Source organism: Balaenoptera musculus, chromosome 3 (genome assembly GCF_009873245.2).
Source record: "Balaenoptera musculus isolate JJ_BM4_2016_0621 chromosome 3, mBalMus1.pri.v3, whole genome shotgun sequence".
Taxonomy (NCBI): Eukaryota; Metazoa; Chordata; class Mammalia; order Artiodactyla; family Balaenopteridae; genus Balaenoptera; species Balaenoptera musculus.
The window spans coordinates 65,323,744-65,343,289 of NC_045787.1; the positions used below are offsets into that span (position 1 = coordinate 65,323,744).

A 19,546-nucleotide genomic window follows, 5' to 3' on the forward strand; every position below is an offset into this window, starting at 1 on the left:
TGATTGATGAGGGATCAAGCATAGAGAATACAAGTCATTTGTCCCAAGTTACATAGTTTGTTTGTAGTGGATGCAGGTAATCTCCAGAACCTGCATAATACTCTCAATAAAAACATAAAATATTATGTTCTCAATTGTTATACGTTTAGGAGGTTAATTTACTGGCTAGAAGATCATATCTAAAAAAAAGATCAGAAGATGTCAAAAACACCAAGTTCCTATCCATCCAGATACTCATCCATCCCTTTATTTTCATTCATTCACTATTACTAAATACTTACTATGTATTAGGCACTGTACTAGGCCCTGGATATTCAGCAGTAAATGAGCTAGACAGGTCTGTGCCAATGTAAGATTTTTATACTGGATGCATCCCATGGGAGTTATTTTACAGCCCATTCTATTCAATATCTTTATTGATAATTTGGAAGAACAAATCCATTATATATTCTGCAGTGGTATAGAAGATATCATAAAGGACAAAGGTGAGTGGAAAATTATTCTGAGGTTTCTTTCTTGGAATGTCAAAAATATATGGGAAGTTAGGCATGAATAGATACAGAAGAGATTCTTTTCCTTGCTTAGCTTGTCCTTTTAACGTGCAATCTGTCATATCTTTATACAGAACTTTAAATAGAAATTACCCAAGGGAGTATATAAGAATTTGTATTACGTGTGCATATACACCCTTATTAGATGTTTATAAATCCATCAGATAAATTTTTATTGATCTAGGTGCAAATAATAGAGTCTATGGGATGTTCCATTACCCACAATGCTGGAACAGAGTGAGAAGTTTAAGGAGACTCAACACTAAAAGTCAGCCAGAGGTGGTTTTCTATTCATCTCTAAAAGCTAGGTTGCATATCAGGGGAAGAAGAGGTGGTCTTCTGGGGTAGCTGAAATGGAAAAGAGGTATGAGAGATTATATCGGGAGGAATACATCATTTTAATGTGATAGCAAGTAGAACTTTGCTGATCTTAAGTGAATTTTCAATTACAGTACAGGAATTAGGAACTGGATTAGCCTTGAGCTAATTGTGCAGGAGTCATATATCATGCAAAATAAAGTTGTGGAGTTTGAAAATGGACAGAAAAAATATAATAGGTTTCAAAAAAGTTCAGAGTTGATTTTGTGCATGCCTGTGCAAGACTGTCTCCCAAGAAAAGAATCTCCAAGAGAAAATATATCTTAGATAAAAGCAAAAGATGTTATTATCAAGAAGCTAAAGACTCAGTGATGACTTCAACATTTTTTAATGTATTTCTTTTTATGTTTCCCAGTATTACAAATTCAGTGAAGTGGTTTTTGAAGGAAAAGGCCTGCAGTGATGGTTTTGTACCATTTGTGCATCCTTTCTTTTTTTCTTTTAACTGTGCTGCAATTCCCATTTGCTAAACAAACCAGAATTCACCCAAATGATTCTTTTCTAAAACAAGTCTATATACAAAGTTTATAAAGGTCTTTGAATGAGTCATTCAAGAGTGTATAATCTTTTCCCATTATTACTCATTTCTGAGTGTTTGGATCCCATCTGGACAAGAAAGAGAAAATGCCAAACAAGAACAAGAATGGTTTTTGTTGAGATGTTTACAGAATAGGCGAAGCCTGGGTTTTCATTGGAATTTAAATTCACAGTTCTGTCTGAGTCCATCAAATGATCCCTGCTGAAGATTAAAAGTTGATTGCCTTAAGGCAGTAAGTCGTGATTTTTTGATAGTGTGTACTCTAAAATAAAATTTTAAACTATGTATCCATCACATTTTAAGTTGTCAACCAAAATGTTTTTCATCATAAAGCAAAACAATTGTAAAGGATTTTAGTTTTGGCATATTCTAAATATTGCCGTTCTAAAATAAACATGTAACATCACTCTCTTAAATATATTCAGTGGATTCTAAATACCATAATAGTTTGATTCCCACTATCATCCATCTAAAAAATACTTGAAGAAAAATACTCTTTTGATAGTCAGACATTTTATGTTTTTATTTTTGGACTTGCTTTTTTATTTCAGTTCCCCCATGGAATTGTATCTAAATATTATACATTTATGTGCTTGAAAGTCTTCTATTGATTAAGCTATCAACATATATACATCAAAATTTGTACTTTCAAGTGGAAAATTAATTTTGTCTTATGAACATAAACATAAAGGTATAAAAGTTAAAAATCCTCTCCTGGATTAAGTTATCATTGTAATTTACAGATATACAATTGATCCAAACAATATTACACTCTTACAAAATTTGAAAGCTAATTACACAAATTGTAACATTTTATTAGAAATGTATCTCAATGAGATGATTAGGGCTGTTTTTCCCAATTCACATTTCCACGAGTAAATATTACCTAAAACTGGAATGTGTCATGGCTTAGCATCAATTCTATTCCTATTTTATTCTTACAGATTTAAACATTGAGAAAACTTTCTCACTTAAATAAGTAAATGGAAATGATAGTTTTATTATGCAGAGCTACTCAATATTTTTAAACTTCTTTCTGAATTATATGCCAAAAATCATACAGTGGTCTGTCAAAAATTACTTTCAATTACCTTTCAGTTGACATCTCAATGAAGTCCTTCTTAAATTTTTTTGGTAAACACCTGACTTAAAAAAGGTTTTGATTTGTACACTGTCACCAGAGTCATTCATTTTGATTCATCCTTTCCTCTGTTCATAATTTTTGCATCCCGTGTCAATGCATCCTAAGACTCAGGATGGATGAAAGGTGTGTTCGATGTGGTGGTTGTTTTTTATGAAGTCGGAGTCTAAAGCCTTTGGTTTTCAAAGCTTGTTTCCTGAAACAACAACATTAACATCACCTAGGAACTTGTAAGAAATGCAAATCCTCAGGCCCTGCCGTACTGAAATAGAAATTTTGGGGAATGAGGAGAGCAACCTGGGTTTTCACAAGCACCCGGGATGAGTCTGATGAGTTCTAAAGTTTATGAGAACTGGTATAAAGATGATATCAAAAAAGTTGAAGTTCTGGAAATTTCTTCCTTTTGTGTGCCCATGTATGCCACCCGCCCACCCCACCCCACCCCACCCCCGAGTCTTTATTTTGCATGATACATGACTTCTGGACAATTATCTCAAGGCTAATCCGGTTCCTACTTCCTGTCCTGTATTAAATATTCACTTAAGATCAGCAAAGTTCTGATCAAGCAACCCTGATTTGGAGACCACTGCTTTAAGATACACAGTCCTTAAAGTATTTTTAGATTTTTAGTACATTATCTATCTGTACTTGTGAGCATGTTTGGTGATTGCTTTCCAAATATTGAATGGGCCTCTGGTTATGCAAGAAAAAAGTGAGAAAAGCTTTCTCTACAGGGAAAGCTGAATAAAGAGGCATGGTTAAAAATAATCATTTCTTAAAAGACAGACCTGAAACAAAGCTTGAAATGAAAGAATTAAGACAAATTTAAAAACTGAGAAATAGAAGCAAAAAAGGTAAGACTTCCTAACAATAGCTAGCCAAGAAAAGGAACTTCAAATTCAGTGGGGAGCCCTAAAAGAGGTCTAGATGGGAGAGTCCTTCAGAGTGAATTGATCTATAAGTAACTCCAGTTCCTAAATCAGATGACCCTCTCCAATGCCCATTAGCCAGATTGAACTCATCATTCATTCAATAATGTATATTGAGACTTACCATGTGCCAAGCACTCTGCTAGATATCGGGGATACTGTTATAAACAAGATAGGCCAAGTCCCTGTCCTCACTGGAATTTACTGTCTGTTAGGAAAGATTATCAATGGCACTAAAGCAGGAAGAGATCTGAATTCTCAAAATGTTGTTGCTAAAGTCTCCATTCTTGGCCATCTCTTTGCTCTGCTCTCCATCTTCACCTGATTCCAACCATAACCATAGGCCTTAACTCACTCCTACATTATAACTTCCATATCTCTTTCTTCTGTGGGAAAGGTATGTATCCAGCTGGTTGGGTTTCAGAGGTACATTAAGTTCTATATGTCCCAAATTGAAACATTATCCACCCATCCTACTATTTGTCTACACATTTTTTTTTAAACTAGGAGTCTAAGAGTCATCCTGGACTCCTAAGTTATGCCCATATTCAGTCAAGAACCAAATTCTATTAATTCCACCTCCAAAAGTTTCTCATATTATCATCTTCTCTCTATCCCAACTGTCCACAATATCTCATATAGTATCACTGTCTCTAGATGCATCACTTTCAAAATGATCTTTTAAACTACAGAGTATTTTTTCAAATGTGCAATCAGAGCTTGGTGTTCTACAGCTCAAAATTCTCCAGAAGCTATTGTTTACAAAATAAAATTAATTTTACATGCATAGCAAAATGCTTTGGGGGGAAAAAACTGTTATAGGTATTATGTGCTTGAGAATGGAGGAACTGATTTAGAAATCTTAAGTAAATCAACAATTAAATTTAAATAATTTAAGTTTTAATCAATTAAATTTAAATTTTAGGGTTTTTTTCTAATTAGATCAGTTTGGCTTCCTGTTCAGTCTCTGATGAAAAGTCAGGTTCCCCTTGTAGCGACTGTGTACAAGGTAAAAATGGAAGACCAGAAATGTTCTCTAACTTAATGGGACAGAGGGTTTACCAGTCCAGATACACTCTCCACACTTCTCCTCCAGCTTTGTGCCCTGGGAGATTGACACCCATCTCCACATAGCCCTCTCTACCTCTTATTCCCTACTGCTCTCTCACGTTGACCCTTCAGGACTGAGGGAGTAAGAGCTCTCCACTATTACTGGTCCATGGGTACTGCACTATAAATTGTGATTTCTTTAAGCTGCCCATCTGTGTATTAAATAGTCCTTTTGTTAAACTCTCTTCATTTTACCCAGTTTGATTGTGTCGTTTCCTACTGCATTCCTGACTAAGTGTTTTTAGATGCAGCGCTTCAGGGAAATTATGGAAGTAACCCAGTCCTTATCAATCACAGGATGGGCATGCTACATTACAGTCTGGAAGCGACCACGTTGGTTCTCTTGGTTTCTTTTTTTTTTTTTTTTAATTTATTTATTTATTTATTTATGGCTGTGTTGGGTCTTCCTTTCTGTGCGAGGGCTTTCTCTAGTTGTGGCAAGCGGGGACCACTCTTCATCGCGGTGTGCGGGCCTCTCACTATCACGGCCTCTCTTGTTACGGAGCACAGGCTCCAGACACGCAGGCTCAGTAATTGTGGCTAACGGGCCTAGTTGCTCCGCGGCATGTGGGATCTTCCCAGACCAGGGCTCGAACCCGTGTCCCCTGCATTGGCAGGCAAATTCTCAACCACTGCGCCACCAGGGAAGCCCCTCTTGGTTTCTTTCATAGCATCTTACTGTGGGCTTTTATGAGGTTATATCTTTAGTCCTTCCTTACAGCTACTAAAAGCTAAACATGTGATTGTTGCAACTGCCAGCCATTTTTCTGCCTCAGCTATGCATAAACATAGCCACGCTGCAGACTGCTTGGTCCTAAGGCTGTGTTCTCTGGCTTGATTTCCAAAATTAAATGTGATACTTCTCAGCTTGAAATCACAGTCAAGTTCAGTAATCAATGCTTGTCTTATAATAAGGAGCAAAGAAAAGAGTAGGTGTCAAGGTTTACATGCGCATAGCTTTCTCTGAGATTAAACCCCCAATATTTTTGAAGTTTTATGACCACACATGGGGAAAGTGGGAAGAGAAAGGAAGGGAGACTGGTATTTTAAAGCTGCCAGACCATTTTGCTTCTCTGGATAGAGGTCTGCTTCTGTCTTTCAGAGAAGTTTTTTTCTCCCTTTGTTTTTGGAGGAGCCATTCCAGGGGGGTCTGTAAGTTATACAAGTTTAAGACCAAGCTCCTACTTTGGAATGAATTGGTAAAAGGAGAAGCTGAGTTGCTCTGCATTAAAAAGTGGATGTTATCTTCTCATGCAAAGTGTTGTATTTTTAGAGTAAATTTTTACTTTGAGAAATATTCTGTTTACCTTCTCTAGGGTCTTGATTCCAAGGAGTGGAAAATTATTGCAGAAGGGCCTTCCTGTGTCGAGGAGGGAAGCTAGTTTCAGCAACCTTGTAGTAGATGTGCTGAAATTAAGAAAAACAGGTCTCCACCTGTGGAGGGGCCTGTAAACTCTGGAAGTAGTCGATAAACTGCACAGTTCTGAGTTATTTAGCTGTGTTAGAGTTCTTTACATTTCCTCACGTCCTCAGCATAGTTTTCTTAAGTTAGGGCTTAACTGAGCTTTTCAGAATTAAGGGATAGGCCATCCCCTCCTATGGGAAGAGTGGAGAGGTAAAGGGATCAACAGCAGCCTTAGAAAGCCAAGTACAGATGGCGTGATGGGATCTAGAGTCATGTGCCTGGTACCAGAAGGCTGGCTGGGGTCAGAATGACATGCCAGGTGGATTTATGGGATTGGGCAGTGTGCCGGGAACATCTGGTGGAAGGAATCTGCTAAAATGTTTAAATTTTTTGTCAAATAGCAAGTGGTCTTGGAAATATTGTTTGAGCACTAAAGGGAAGTACAATTTCTTAAAACTAAATGTGGGAACATCTGTTTACATAGGCTTTTTCATAAGTAATATCATTGTGTAATATGTGGCGATACTTATACTTTTACCATGGAGTCTCTTCTACCTTAAGATGTGAGGTGAATTAACAGATTCTTTGATTTTGCATAACGATATGTAGGGCAAAATGAGTAATTTGGGAATTTAAAAATGAACACATATGCAAGAAAAAAAAGTAACCCAGTAAAATGAATAGAAGAAAATTAGCTAAGTAATTCCAGAAGAATGAGAGTAATAAAACAATACTATGCTTTTGGATAAGGATTTAGGAAAGGAAGAAGACTTGCTGGGAGTTTGGAGGTTGTACTAATCTAGGCAGAGACAAAACATGTCATTAAAAAGCAGGCATTGGGATTTGGTGATGCTCTGATTATGAAAGAGGATAAAAGAAAAATATTAATTATAGCATTTTGAGTACAGCATTAGGGAAAATAGAAATGCTACAAAGCATTCACGCTAAAGAGAGAAGACAGTTTACCTGGAAAACCAAGCAATATTTGAAGCTCACTAACAATGGGCAAATATCAGTTGCTTGGGGGTTTCTGATTGTATAAGAATGAAAAATGAAATCATTTAGAATGATTTTTAATTAACTGAGGCCTTGAACACAAAGATACCAGTCCTGTCCATCCAAAGGAGGAGGCTCAGGATGGAGACTAGACCAAAGGATGAGAGATGCTGAAGTTACCCAGCATAAATGGACCACTGTGCAAAAGCTGGAAAATATGCATCCAAGCCGAAAACCGTGTGGGCAAGTAATGTTTGTTGAATCATTTCCTGAATCGTAATTCTCATTTTTAGATGCCATGAAAACACTTTTAGGTATTTGTTGAATTATGTCATTGCTCTTTTATTGTTCTTAATTTATTACCTAAGTAATCCCTGCTCATTGTAAATGCATTGGAGAATTCAGAAAAGCACAAATAGGAAAATAAATGTTCAAGAGAATATTTGCTTGAGGTCACTATTTTTTACCCATACCGCCCCAAAGAGTGCTCAATAACTATGTGTTGAAGGCACTATTTACTGGGTGCCAGTCACTCTCATAAGCGAATTGCCATCTGTCTTCTTTCATGGGAATGTAAGCTCCGTAAGTACAGGGACTCCTCTGTCTTGATCATCACCATGTTCCTAACACCTGCAATAGTGCCTGGCATGCAGCAGGCACTCAATAAATATTTGCTAAATGAATGACTAAATCACCTCTCTTAATATTCATGTCGATTTTACTGTCATTCCTATTTCCTGGTGGAGATACAGAGGCCCAGGGAGATTATACTGGCAGCCCCAAGTCTCCTAGTGCATACTCTCGGATGTGTACCCAGAAAGCCTGACTCAGGAACTCATTAATACGTTTGGCCGATACGCCTCAGATAGAGGGGGAGCCTGTTGAAACTAAGGTCAGTGGGATGAGTTAACAACGCCATACTGAAACCAAGACAGAAATCCCTTGTCTCCTTGCCTCAGGTACCACCAAGAGCCTGTTATATTCATTGAGCAGTTCTATTAACCAGCAGCATCAGAAGCTAAGGACAGAAAAAGAAAAATGTGAAGCCGTTTCTCTCTGTCTCTCACCACTCTTTGCTCCAGAAATATGCCATCCACTGTTGTCTGTCACCTAAGTTAGTGGCTGGCTAAATGGTTTAGCAGATGAGAAACTGTTGGGATTTCTAGAAAATCACGTGAATGTTTGGAAAAATGCAGCTGCAATTTGTGTCTGTCTAAGTCTGCAGAGTCATGCAGAGTCAGAGGGAATGTCAGTGTCATTTCATGCTAGATGTCAGTCTGTTGTGACCTTCACTATTGCCTCTTTAACCAAAGTAAATATTTGCCGTTAGAACAGAACCAGAAGTTGCTTTCCAGCAATATGTGAACAAATCTCCATGCAGCCATTTAACTTGATCCTGGAGATCAAGAAATTATTGCATGAAATTTGCAGATACAGCCATGTTACAGCATTCACAGTAGTCACTGATATGTTTTATCATGTGTCCTGAGAATGTTTATGTATGTGAATATGTGAATTTTTGAAGTGAATGTCGAGATTAAATAAAATACCCAACTTACTGCTTCAAAGAGGATGTAGCAGAAAAAATATGAAAATAATGTGCTCCAAATTTTCATAACCCTTAAAAATTTACTAAGATTTAGGGTACAGATTTAAAAGTACACATTTATTCATTTGTGCACTCACTTTTACATTCATTCAACAGATATTTTTTTGAGCAGGAACTGTACTCCAGGAACTATTCTATTTAATTTCTTAGATTCATTTCAGACTTTATTATGTTGTTCTGACAATAGCACAAGGCTCTTCTGGTTTTTAGAAGTTACTCCCGACAAATGAAAATTTTCAGCTTTCCAGAAATAAATTGAGAACATCCTACACCTATACTGACACACTGAAAATATATATGATCGGCCTCAGGATTAAAGACGTTTCAGAGTAAAGCAAGCTGTGTTGGCAGCAAGAAATAGCCTGTGAGTTCAGAATGGAAATAAATGTTTGGGGCTAGGGAGGAAGATTTGTATCTAAGCAACAAGTAGTTTCTAATAATTCCGTGATAAATAAGGACCTTCGTCTTGAATACGTTGCTTCAAATATTTCTTTTAAACTCATGTCTTCTGCCATATTGTAAGGAGATTTACAGTGTACTGACATGGTGCCAAACAATGTTTTGGCTGAACTTTCTGTTCTTATGTCTCCCAGTTCATTGTTTGGGAGTTGGGAACTGAATACTTATGCTCCAAGTGGATGGCAGAGCCCCCTGCATATCCTGAAAGCCACTGAAAGGTCCTGAGTTGACCCTGCAGAGGGTGCCTTCAGGGGGAGGAGTCATTATCAGACCACAGGCACTAGAGGCAGATTAGGTGTGGTAGAAAGTAGATCTGCCTGAAATCAGAAGGTGTAGGATCAAGCCCCAGCACCTCCATCTACCATCTACGAGGCTTCTTGAGACTTGGTCCTTATGGGACTCATTTTGCTCACACAGTGTTGCTGGCTCCTAACTGGTGTTTAGGTTTGGTGATGTCCGATACACCATGAAGAGATTATTCTTAGGAATCAAGTTTTATGAATACATTTCTACGGGGAATTTTGGTTTAGCTGAAAACTGAGGCAAAGGTTTTTTCTTTGTTTTTTCCAGGTGAGGAAGTGAGAGGACAGGGACCTACCCCATCCATGTCTACCCCATGAGGCATAAGCTGAAGGCTCTGTTTTTATTAGAGACTCTGACATCAAGGCTTATGCAGTGCTGTGCTTTAGGGACAAAACAAGCCCATAGTTAGGGGGAGAAAAGCAGAGAAAGTTGAGTGGCTGCAGGCCAGGCAGCAGTAGGAATGTTGAGACACGTCAAAAGAACCAGAGGCAACTTTGGGAGCTAGGGATGTTGTGAGGCCCTCTGAGCACAGCCAGAAGCAGGAGTCAGACAATTTTAGTTATTTCAGCCAATGTGATTCCCTCTGAAGCTGTTCTAGTGAAAAGGGCAGGAGGGGAGGCCACTGGTAGCAGAAGAGCCTTTCTTACTGTGAAAGCTTATTCCAAACCATGACAGAAGAGCTCTCTGTGTTAAGAGGGGGAGAACCAGGAGCTGCCTGCTCAGCACACCAGGTATCTATATATATTTTTTTACAGCTCCTCCAAGTGGTTCCGATTTGCAGCCGAGGCTGGAACCAGTGTCTTAGAGTAGCGCTTCTCAAACTTGAATGCGCCTGCAAATCACCTGGGGACTTTGTTAAAATGCAGATTCTGCTTCGGAAGGTCCAAGATGGGTCTGGGGTTCTAACAAGCTCCTAAGTGATGTTGATTTTGCTGGAAGATAAAACACACTTTTAATAGTAAGAGCTTGGAGCGCTGGTTCTCATACTTTAGCGGGCATCAAAGTCTGCCAGAGTCCTTATTAAAACACAGATAGTCGTGCCCAGCTCCCAGTTTCCAATTCAGTTGATCCAGGGTAGGGCCTGATAATTTGCATTCCTAATAAGTTCACAGGCAACGTAGCTCTGGACATGATCATGTACGGCAGTGGTTCTCAAACCTGCCATAGCTGGGAAACTTACAAAGCATACTCAGGCGAGGCCCTCCACCCTTCCCAAGCCTCCCCACCTCCCCAAACCCTGCTCTCACAGAATCTGTTCTAAAGCCCCCTGGGTGATCCTAACGTGCCCTCAGGTTGGAGAACCGTTGATAGAAGGCTTCATGGGTCACATAAAGGCTTCAGATTTTATTCTAAATATAATACCATGTACTAGTTGGCTCTGCTTTTAGAAATAATTTGTGACTGGATATAAAGGTGTTTGAAGGCAGATCACTGATGAAATCCTGACAACTGAACTACATGCCTTTATCTCGAAAGGTGAATGAGTAATCTCTGTGAGGCAGACACTGTCTTCACTATCTCTTTTATTACAAATAAGGGAGACTCAGAAAGGTTAATCAGGTGACTCTTTAATTCCTGTGGAGATATATATTAAAAGGTACACAAATTGGTTAATTTTGAAATCTACTCATGCCAAACTGGCTCAGTAGATTTGCTCCCACTTTCTATTAACTTTGGTCTATTCCATTATGTGTTATGTGGCAGAAGCTAATTACTGGGGGCCTGTAATTTGAAGTGACAGGTAATTGAAACTTGGGTTCTGTAGGAATATCTGTGTAATGCATTATTAAACACGAATTATTTAAAGCACAAGTGAAGCCAGTTGAAGTCATCTCCAGCAGTTGGTGGTTCATAATAAAATCGAAACTACAAATAATTAGCATGGGTCCAAAAAAACTCATTTCAAGTTGGCCTGCAAAAATTATTTTTCATCATTTGATATTAATTATGACATGCTAATATGTCTAATTTTATTTGGCCCATCTACATTCACCTCATGTACTCAGAATGAAAAGCAGAACAAAGCTCTAAATCCAAGAAAGAAAGAAAATGATCTATCCCACACTTCTATTAATATTTAATCTTCTTTACTGGATTAATACTCTGAGGTTGCCAACACAAACCTCAGTGGAAATGGTGATTCTTTTGAAAGAATATGAAATCAGATTTTAGCTTCAAATGGAATATTATTATCTTATAAAATTTGATCACTTGATTTTTTTCTAAATGGAGAAAAGCCTGATTAGAACAATGGGATGTGTATCACCAGTAGTTCATATATTACACAGTAAATATAATAAATATGTAACATATAAATAATATATAACATAATATATAATAAATAGGTACATATAATATAAAATACCTAGCTCTACATGTATCTATATAATTTCCTTCCTGGTCTTTGCTTCTGAAATTGTCCATCTGAAGCTCTGGATCCTGCAGTAGCATCACTTATAATGATGCTTGTAAAAGAGTAGACAAAATGTGCCGATTTCAAAAAGTATAGTCAAAGTAATAGCTATTGATGAACGTACCACTGTGCACTGCAGAAAAGCCTCCAGAATCATGCAGTGTGCATTTCTCCAGTACAAATAATGCCATACTGCTATGAAAATAACAGCTCTGACTTCCTCTGCCACCTGTCTGCAACTTGGGGCATTGGCAATAATATCCACTTCTAGCCCATTTTACCATCTTTGTGGGATCTTTAAAACCCTAACCATCAGTATTTAGTTTTCTACAAGAGCAGCAATCTCTAAGGCTAGTTATCTTTGTAATGAAAACAAACTTACCATCGGTGTAAATATTTATAGTTATAAATATAGCTAGAAACTACAGACCTTTCTGACCCCAGGTCTTTCTTGCTGGCGATCCATAAATAAATAAATAAATAACAAAATCTCTTCCTAGTCCAATCCTTACAAAAAAAAAGGCAAGATTTTCCTAAGGTCCTCTGGCCACGGAAGACACAACGGCTGTGTTTTATGCCAGGTACATTTGATCCAGCTGATCAGTCATTTAAACTCCTCCTGTAAACACTTCATTCACTTGACTTCCAGGAATCACATTAACTTGGTTTTCTTCTACTCCTTGGGCATCTCTCTTGCTGGTCCCTCCACATCTTTTCTATTTATACTCTTTCTCTTGTTGATCTCATCCAGTCTTGTGACTGTAAAGGCCATATACGTTTATGACTCAGCCTGGATATTTCCCTTGAATTCCAGACTTATATGGCCAATTGCCTACCCTACATCTCCACTTAAATGTCAACAGATATCTCAAATTTAACATGTCCAAATACAAATCCCTGTTCTTCCCTCCTTCTTCATCCAAGGAAGAAACAGAGCACTGTAAGGAAGAGTAACAGAGGGGGGAGGGTATTTACTTTTGATGGAATGGGAAGACCACCCTAAGGAGGTGACATTTAAGCTGAGGGGAGGTCTGAAGGATGAGAAAAAAAACCAGGAAAGCAAAATATAAATCTGGGGTGGGGAGGGCATTTCAGGGAAAGAAAATATTATGTGAAGACCCTGAAGGAGTAAAGAACATGGCATATTTGAGAAACCAAAAGAAAGCCCATGTGACTGAAGTGAGAGATTGGCAGTTATTTTCTGTAGGTTCTACAGTATCTGTAATGGTTAAGAGAGGAGTCCTAGAGCTGGATTCCTGAGGTCAAATCCAGGTTTTGCCTCTTAACAGCTTGTAATATTTGACAAGTTACTTTACTCTGTGCCTTAGTTTCCTCATCTCCTAAAATGGGGATATTTATAGTGCCTACCTTATATGGTAGTTGTGTTATCAATGAGCCATTGCATGAAAGTACTTAGAACAGCATCTGCAATGTAGCCTATATTTTAGTATAAATGGGAACATCTATTTTGAATTCAATTACTTCTCCCCACATCTAGAACTGCCACTCTGGTCCACCATCATTTCTGGCCCTCCTCCTAAAACTGCCTTCCATTTGGCCTCTAGGTATTTACTCTTAACCCAATACAATCCATTCTCCAACAGAAGTCAGGGTGATCTTTCTTTAAGGGGAGTCTGTGTCTTTATTGGCCCGCAGGCTGCGTGAGGGGGATGAAGGGGGAGGAGTGGGGGGCCCTGATGCCAGGCAGCCGTGTTTCACGGGCTTGTACGTGATGGAGAACTCGCCTAGGTAGAAGCGGATCATCTCAGGGTTGATTTCCACCTGGCTGAAGGTCCGGCCGTTGTGAACCCACCACGCTGCCCCGCATCTCGGGCGAGATAATCACCTCGAGCAGGGGCGTCTTCTCCACCTGGGGCTTCTCCGTGGGCGGTGCCTCCTCCCCGGCCTGCGCAGGCGCGGCAGCAGCAAGTGCGGCTTCCTCCTCAGGCCAGGTCTCAGCGGCGCGCGCTGTGCAGCTGCAGCCGCCGCTCCTAGGACGGATGTCCGGCAACTGGTCGAGGTCCACGCCGAGGCAGGTGAACTTGCGGGAGGTCCGCTTCTTCTTCGGTTCCACTTCGGCCATTTTGTTGGTGTTGCGATAAGCCAGGGTGAGTTATTTTTTATAGAAATGTAATCGTGTCGCTTACCTGCTCAAAACTTTCCTAGATTTAAAGCAGATTCATTGAGAATAAAATACGAAGGTTTTCCATGGCCCTCAAGGCTTTCCGTGCTCTGACTCTTCCCTGCCATCCCTAGACTCATTTTCTGCCAGGTTCCCTTCACTCTCTCTGTTTTCTGTCTCGTTCTCATTCTCATCTCCTGGCCTTTATATGTCATGTTTTCTGTATCTAGAATGTTCTTTCTCTAGCTCTCCACGCCTTATTTTTCAGGTCTCTGCTCAAATGTCCTCTTAAAAATGACTTTCCTGATTATCACATCTACACAGGCACATGCTTTGTCTTCGGTCCCTATGAAGCATTTACTATTTTATCTTTTACTTTATACTCTTCATCAGCTGAAATTTTATTACTTATTTCGTTGTTACTTGTTTCTTGCTTGTCTCCCTTACTTAGCCCTCAGTGTTTGTAACTGTAACATACTGGAGACTCAGTACCTATTTGTTGAATGAGGGGATGCTTTTCCATATTCTGGAAAATTAAAGAAGAATGAGGATATTTGCTTGGAGTTTGTGAATTAGTTCCACTTGTCAGAGATTCAGATGGAAAGGCATTTTTTTTTTTTTTTTTTTTAGTTGCCTCACCTGTTTCTCTATCAAGGATTGTGGTCTGGTGCTGCCTGTTGTTCAGTATCTGAAAACCATTGTTTTTCTATAGCTTATCTGTTTGTTTGTTGTTGTTTAAAACAAAAAAAGTAAATCTGGTCTCCATTTCTCTATCTTGGCGGGAACTAAACAATTGCACGTATATGATTTTTATGACTCCAAATGGTTGTTTGTACTTTGTATGGACTTTTACAAATGGAGAGCATTTTACATAAAGGCAATTCATGCAGATCATTGTGTCCTTTCTCCATTTGTCTCCAGGTTCTTAATACCTAAGTCACTGTGCTGCCATCTTGGGACACCACGCATGATAATGGAAGTTCTATGAATACAAGTTTAGAAGGGTCTGATAGCATTTCCTTAGTTTTTTTCCCTAGAGCTTATCTCTGTATGTCATATCTAGTTGGTTGAAGAGCCAGGGCAGATCCCAGAGGAGATGTTTCTGGGAGACCCATAATCCGAGATGTGACTGAACCCTACATGGTGCTTTGAACAATTCTTGCTTATTTTTCACTAAACCAGATAGGTTGTTTCAAATCTGAATGCTAAAAAAGGGAACACGCTAAGCTAATATCTGCAAGAATTTAGTTGTTCTAAGAGTCAACCCAAGACTTTTATTGTAAGAAGAGGTCCCGCCTCCCCATCTTGGAGATATGTTTAAATAATAAAATTGAATGTATGTGGAAATTTATTCAATAGGTCTATACTTGGAAATCTGGATTACGATTCAAAACAATAAGAAATATTTTCTATAGAAAAATCAGGCTTCTATTACATGGATTTCTAGGCAGAATATTTCAACTTAAATATCCTGGGATTGCCTTTCTACAAACTGAGAAGTGGATAATTAGATATGAATTAATCAACTCACACTTATAATTTCTATTTTCATTTCAAACAAAACAAATTTTCTCCATCAGTTAAAAGGCTGAAAATGGGTGATTTTATTACAGCATAGAAAATTCTGTGTTATTTAATCCTTTGTGTAGTGAAAGGGAAACACGAAAAAGAACTTTGAAAATGACTTTGCTGTTGGTAATTGTTCTGATGTGTGGTGCCAATTTCTGTATTCAGACCTGGTGTGAAGCCCAGAAGTTGTGTATGGTTACTCTTAATGTATTTTTATTATAATAGAAATAAGGCATGAAGAACATAATGATACCCTGGAAGGAGGGAAAAAACTAATTTAGAATGAACAACCAGTTCTGACACAAATGAGGGATATCAAGTAGTGAATTTTTTATAATGTAACTTGAGTTTAGATGTAAATATAGCATTGAAAGTTAGTGTTCCACACTACTAGGTTAACCCTAAGGGCTTGACATCAATGTCTAGCTTTTAGGGGCTAACTTTTAACTTGGATTAAAAGCTTTGTTGAAGTATTGATATTTTGGTTAATGAGTTGTTTGGAACACTTTACTTATGAAAATCTCATTCACCAGAAGTCTCTGGGAGACACTTGCTATTTGTTGGGTAGGAAAGAGAGGGACGATTATGACAAGGAAGGAAAGGAAAAATGATTTTCTCAGTCAGACTTACCTGGACCAGTCCCCAAATGATAGGTCCAAATTGCCCTGAAAATATTTCCATGACACTGGAACAAAATGTGAATTACGTGCATTTATTCAAGAAATGTATAAATATATGATATGCAGGAACTATGCTTCAGTCTTTCTTCTAGATATTTTGGAAACATCAGTGAACAACAAAAAATCCCCATAATTCCTGCCCTCTTAGAGCTTAGGCCCTATTAGGGGACAGACACACAATAAAAATAAACATAACTGAATATATTACAAAGTAGAGAAAGTGAAAACAACTTTGGGAAAAGTAATAGTAAGTGGAGTGGGGGCAGGCAAACTGAATGCGTTGTCAATGATGTCTGAGTAGGTCTCACGCAAAACGTAATATTTGATCAAAAACTTGGAGGAGATGAGGTCCTCGGCTAAAATGATATCAGAATAAATAGTGGTTCCAAGGGAGGGGTCAGTACAAAGGCTCTAAGATGGGAGATTCCTTGAAGTCGGTAGGAAACAGCAAGAATGGTGTGCACAGAGTAGAATGAGCAGAGGGGAGGAAAAGATATTATCTCAGAGAGATAACAGGGAGCTAGACCTTTGGGATTTACTCTGAGGAACGAGATCCACTGTGTGAGTCTACTCACCTACCCGTTCTTAAAAGATTCTAGGGCTTCCCTGGTGGTGCAGTGGTTGAGAATCTGCCTGCTAATGCAGGGGACACGGGTTCGAGCCCTGGTCTGGGAGGATCCCACGTGCCGCGGAGCAGCTGGGCCCGTGAGCCACAGCTACTGAGCCTGCGCGTCTGGAGCCTGTGCTCCACAACAAGAGAGGCCGCGATAGTGAGAGGCCCGCGCACCGCGATGAAGAGTGGCCCCCGCTCGCCACAACTGGAGAAAGCCCTCGCACAGAAACGAAGACCCAACACAGCCAAAAATAAATATAAAAATAAATAAATAAATAAGACCCGGTGCAACCAAATAAATAAATAAATATTAAAAAAAAAAAAAAAGAAGATTCTATCCCAGGAGACCCATTTTGTTCTGCAGGTCTAAAATTAATTATGTACATCGGTCACTATGACTGAAGCTGGACTGCTTCCGATTCCAAGCACCAACCACTGTCTTCCCTCCCAGAGCATCAGCATCGTCACTTACTTTACATTAAGGAGCGATAAGTCAACAGTACTTAACCAGTTGATGAAGAAGTCAGTAGCAAAGAGAGCTTCATAAATTGCCACAGTCAAATTTCTTTTTGCAATGAGCTAGGATGTGGGTCAGCAAACTTCTTCCTGTAAAGGGGCAAATTGTAAATACTTTTGGCTTTGCTGGCCATATGGTGTCTGTTGCACATACTCAGCTCTGCCCCGCTGGTGCAAAAGCAGCAATAGATAATGTGTAAACAAATATGCACAGCTGGGTTCCATAAAACATTTATTTACAAAACCAAGTGGTGGGCTAGATTTGGGCTGCAGGCTCTAGTTTGTTTTCCCTTATGATAGAGCACAGGGAATGTATTAGCTTTGGAGGGCAGGGCATTAGCTGAGGGGGGATGCAGCATGGTGCAGGAGAAAGAGCAGTCATTAAACTCTGGACTCATATAGACCTGTCCTTCAAGCTCAACTCTTCTACTTACCCAGTGCATGTAGCAGGTGTTATGGGGTGAATGTTTGTGTCCCACCCCATGCAGGGCTCCTTTTCTGAATTTCTGTCTCAGAAATCTGTTTCTGGAGTGTCCTGCCCTTGCAAGACAGCCACTGTCTACTTAGGCCCTATTTCCCCATGCTTGAATATGGAAAACTACCTCAGAGGAAAATCCAGGGGGGACGTGGAGCTCACCTTCTATGCTTCCTTCTCTCAAGGATTCCAGCACCTATATTGCTGGTTCTTCAGTGTCAAGCAGTTGTTTGGTATATTTTATCCAGTTCTCATAATGGCCTCAGCCGTAGCATTAATCCAGTACAAGATACTCTGCCATGGCCAGAACTGGCTCCCCTTTATGCTTCAACTTACTGTAATATAATTTCCATCCCACTACCCCGTTGGAACTGCTCTTGCTAGAGTCACCAATGACTTCCATGGTCCTACTCCAGTGGATTCTTTTTAGGCCTTATCCTGTTCCATCTCTTAGTAGCATTTGACACAGTTGACCACTTTCTGTCTTTGGCTTTCATACCATACACTCTTGGTATTCCTTCTACCTCTGTGGCCATTTTTTCTCAGTCTCCTTCATTGACTTAATTCTCCTTTACTTAGCCTTTAATGTTGGAGTTCCCCAGGCCCTCTGATAGGATGAGTCTTAAGGGCTTTTTTCTCCTCACTGTACGCCCCCTGTGTAGGTGATCTCATTCAAATCTGATGATTGCCATAATATGCTGGAAACTTTAAAATTCATATTTCCAGCCCAGGCCCCACTTCTAAGCTTCACAACTTAGATCTAATGGCAAACTTGAGAGCTCCACTTGGATGCCTTACAAGGTTTCCAAATTTAGTATGTCTAAAATGGAACTATTTTTGTGCTGTATGCTGACCTCCCTCTCCCGAGTTCACCATCTTAGCACAGGGCATCCTTCTCCCCTCTCCACCCTGTAACTCTTGCCAGGCACTTGGGAATAACCCTTGATTCTTCCCTTTCACTTTAATGCACCAGGTTTCAGTAGCTCATCTTTTGATGAAACTTCCAACGTTATGAGAATCCATCTCTTTGCTGGCTGATGACCTTAGTTTGCTTTGTCCTGGGCCAAGTGCATTGTTCTGGAGCCGTCGGAGTCTTTTTTTATTAAGGTATGTGAGGGTATAGGGGCTGCAAACCCTGAAATCTCACTGTATGGCAGCATGGGATACATACAGATATTCATAGGCAAGACCAAAGTCATCAAATAAAGACTAATGTATGTTCTCTATGCTTTGTTTAAGACATTTAGCACATTTATGGTTAGTTTTTAAATAATCTGTAGGAAATTTTAGAAATTTGGATGCTAATTTTCTGTAGATTCTGGGCTCGCCTTATGGAAAATAGTCTTCATCTAACAGAACTGTATTTACAATTTGTGGAACTGCTGCTAGCTAGATTGGCTTTCAATTTATGTTACACAGGCTGAAGTTTTAGGGTTTTTTTAGTTGTGGATAACTGGGGGTTTTAGATGTCTGCAGGCCATGTAGTCTATTAAATGTCTTGAAAATTAAAATGCGTATTAGAAAGAACAATATGTTTTAACTAATGAGAAATGGTCTAAGTAAAATGGTACTCATATTTTATATATTTTCTTCAGAACCCCTAGTCACAGCACAGTACCCACTGACCGTGAGTGACCTTGGGTATGTCACTTACCTCACGTATAAAATGGTGATGGTAATAGTGTCTGTCTCATCGGTTGCTATGAAGCTTAAGGGACTTAGTGTTTATAAAGTGCCTA

General features: G+C 39.3%; 1 pseudogene; it reads right to left on the reverse strand.

The window, feature by feature from the left end:
- Positions 1 to 13,474: 13,474 nt before the first annotated feature.
- LOC118892495 lies at positions 13,475 to 13,915 on the reverse strand (annotated as a pseudogene).
- Positions 13,916 to 19,546: the final 5,631 nt, after the last annotated feature.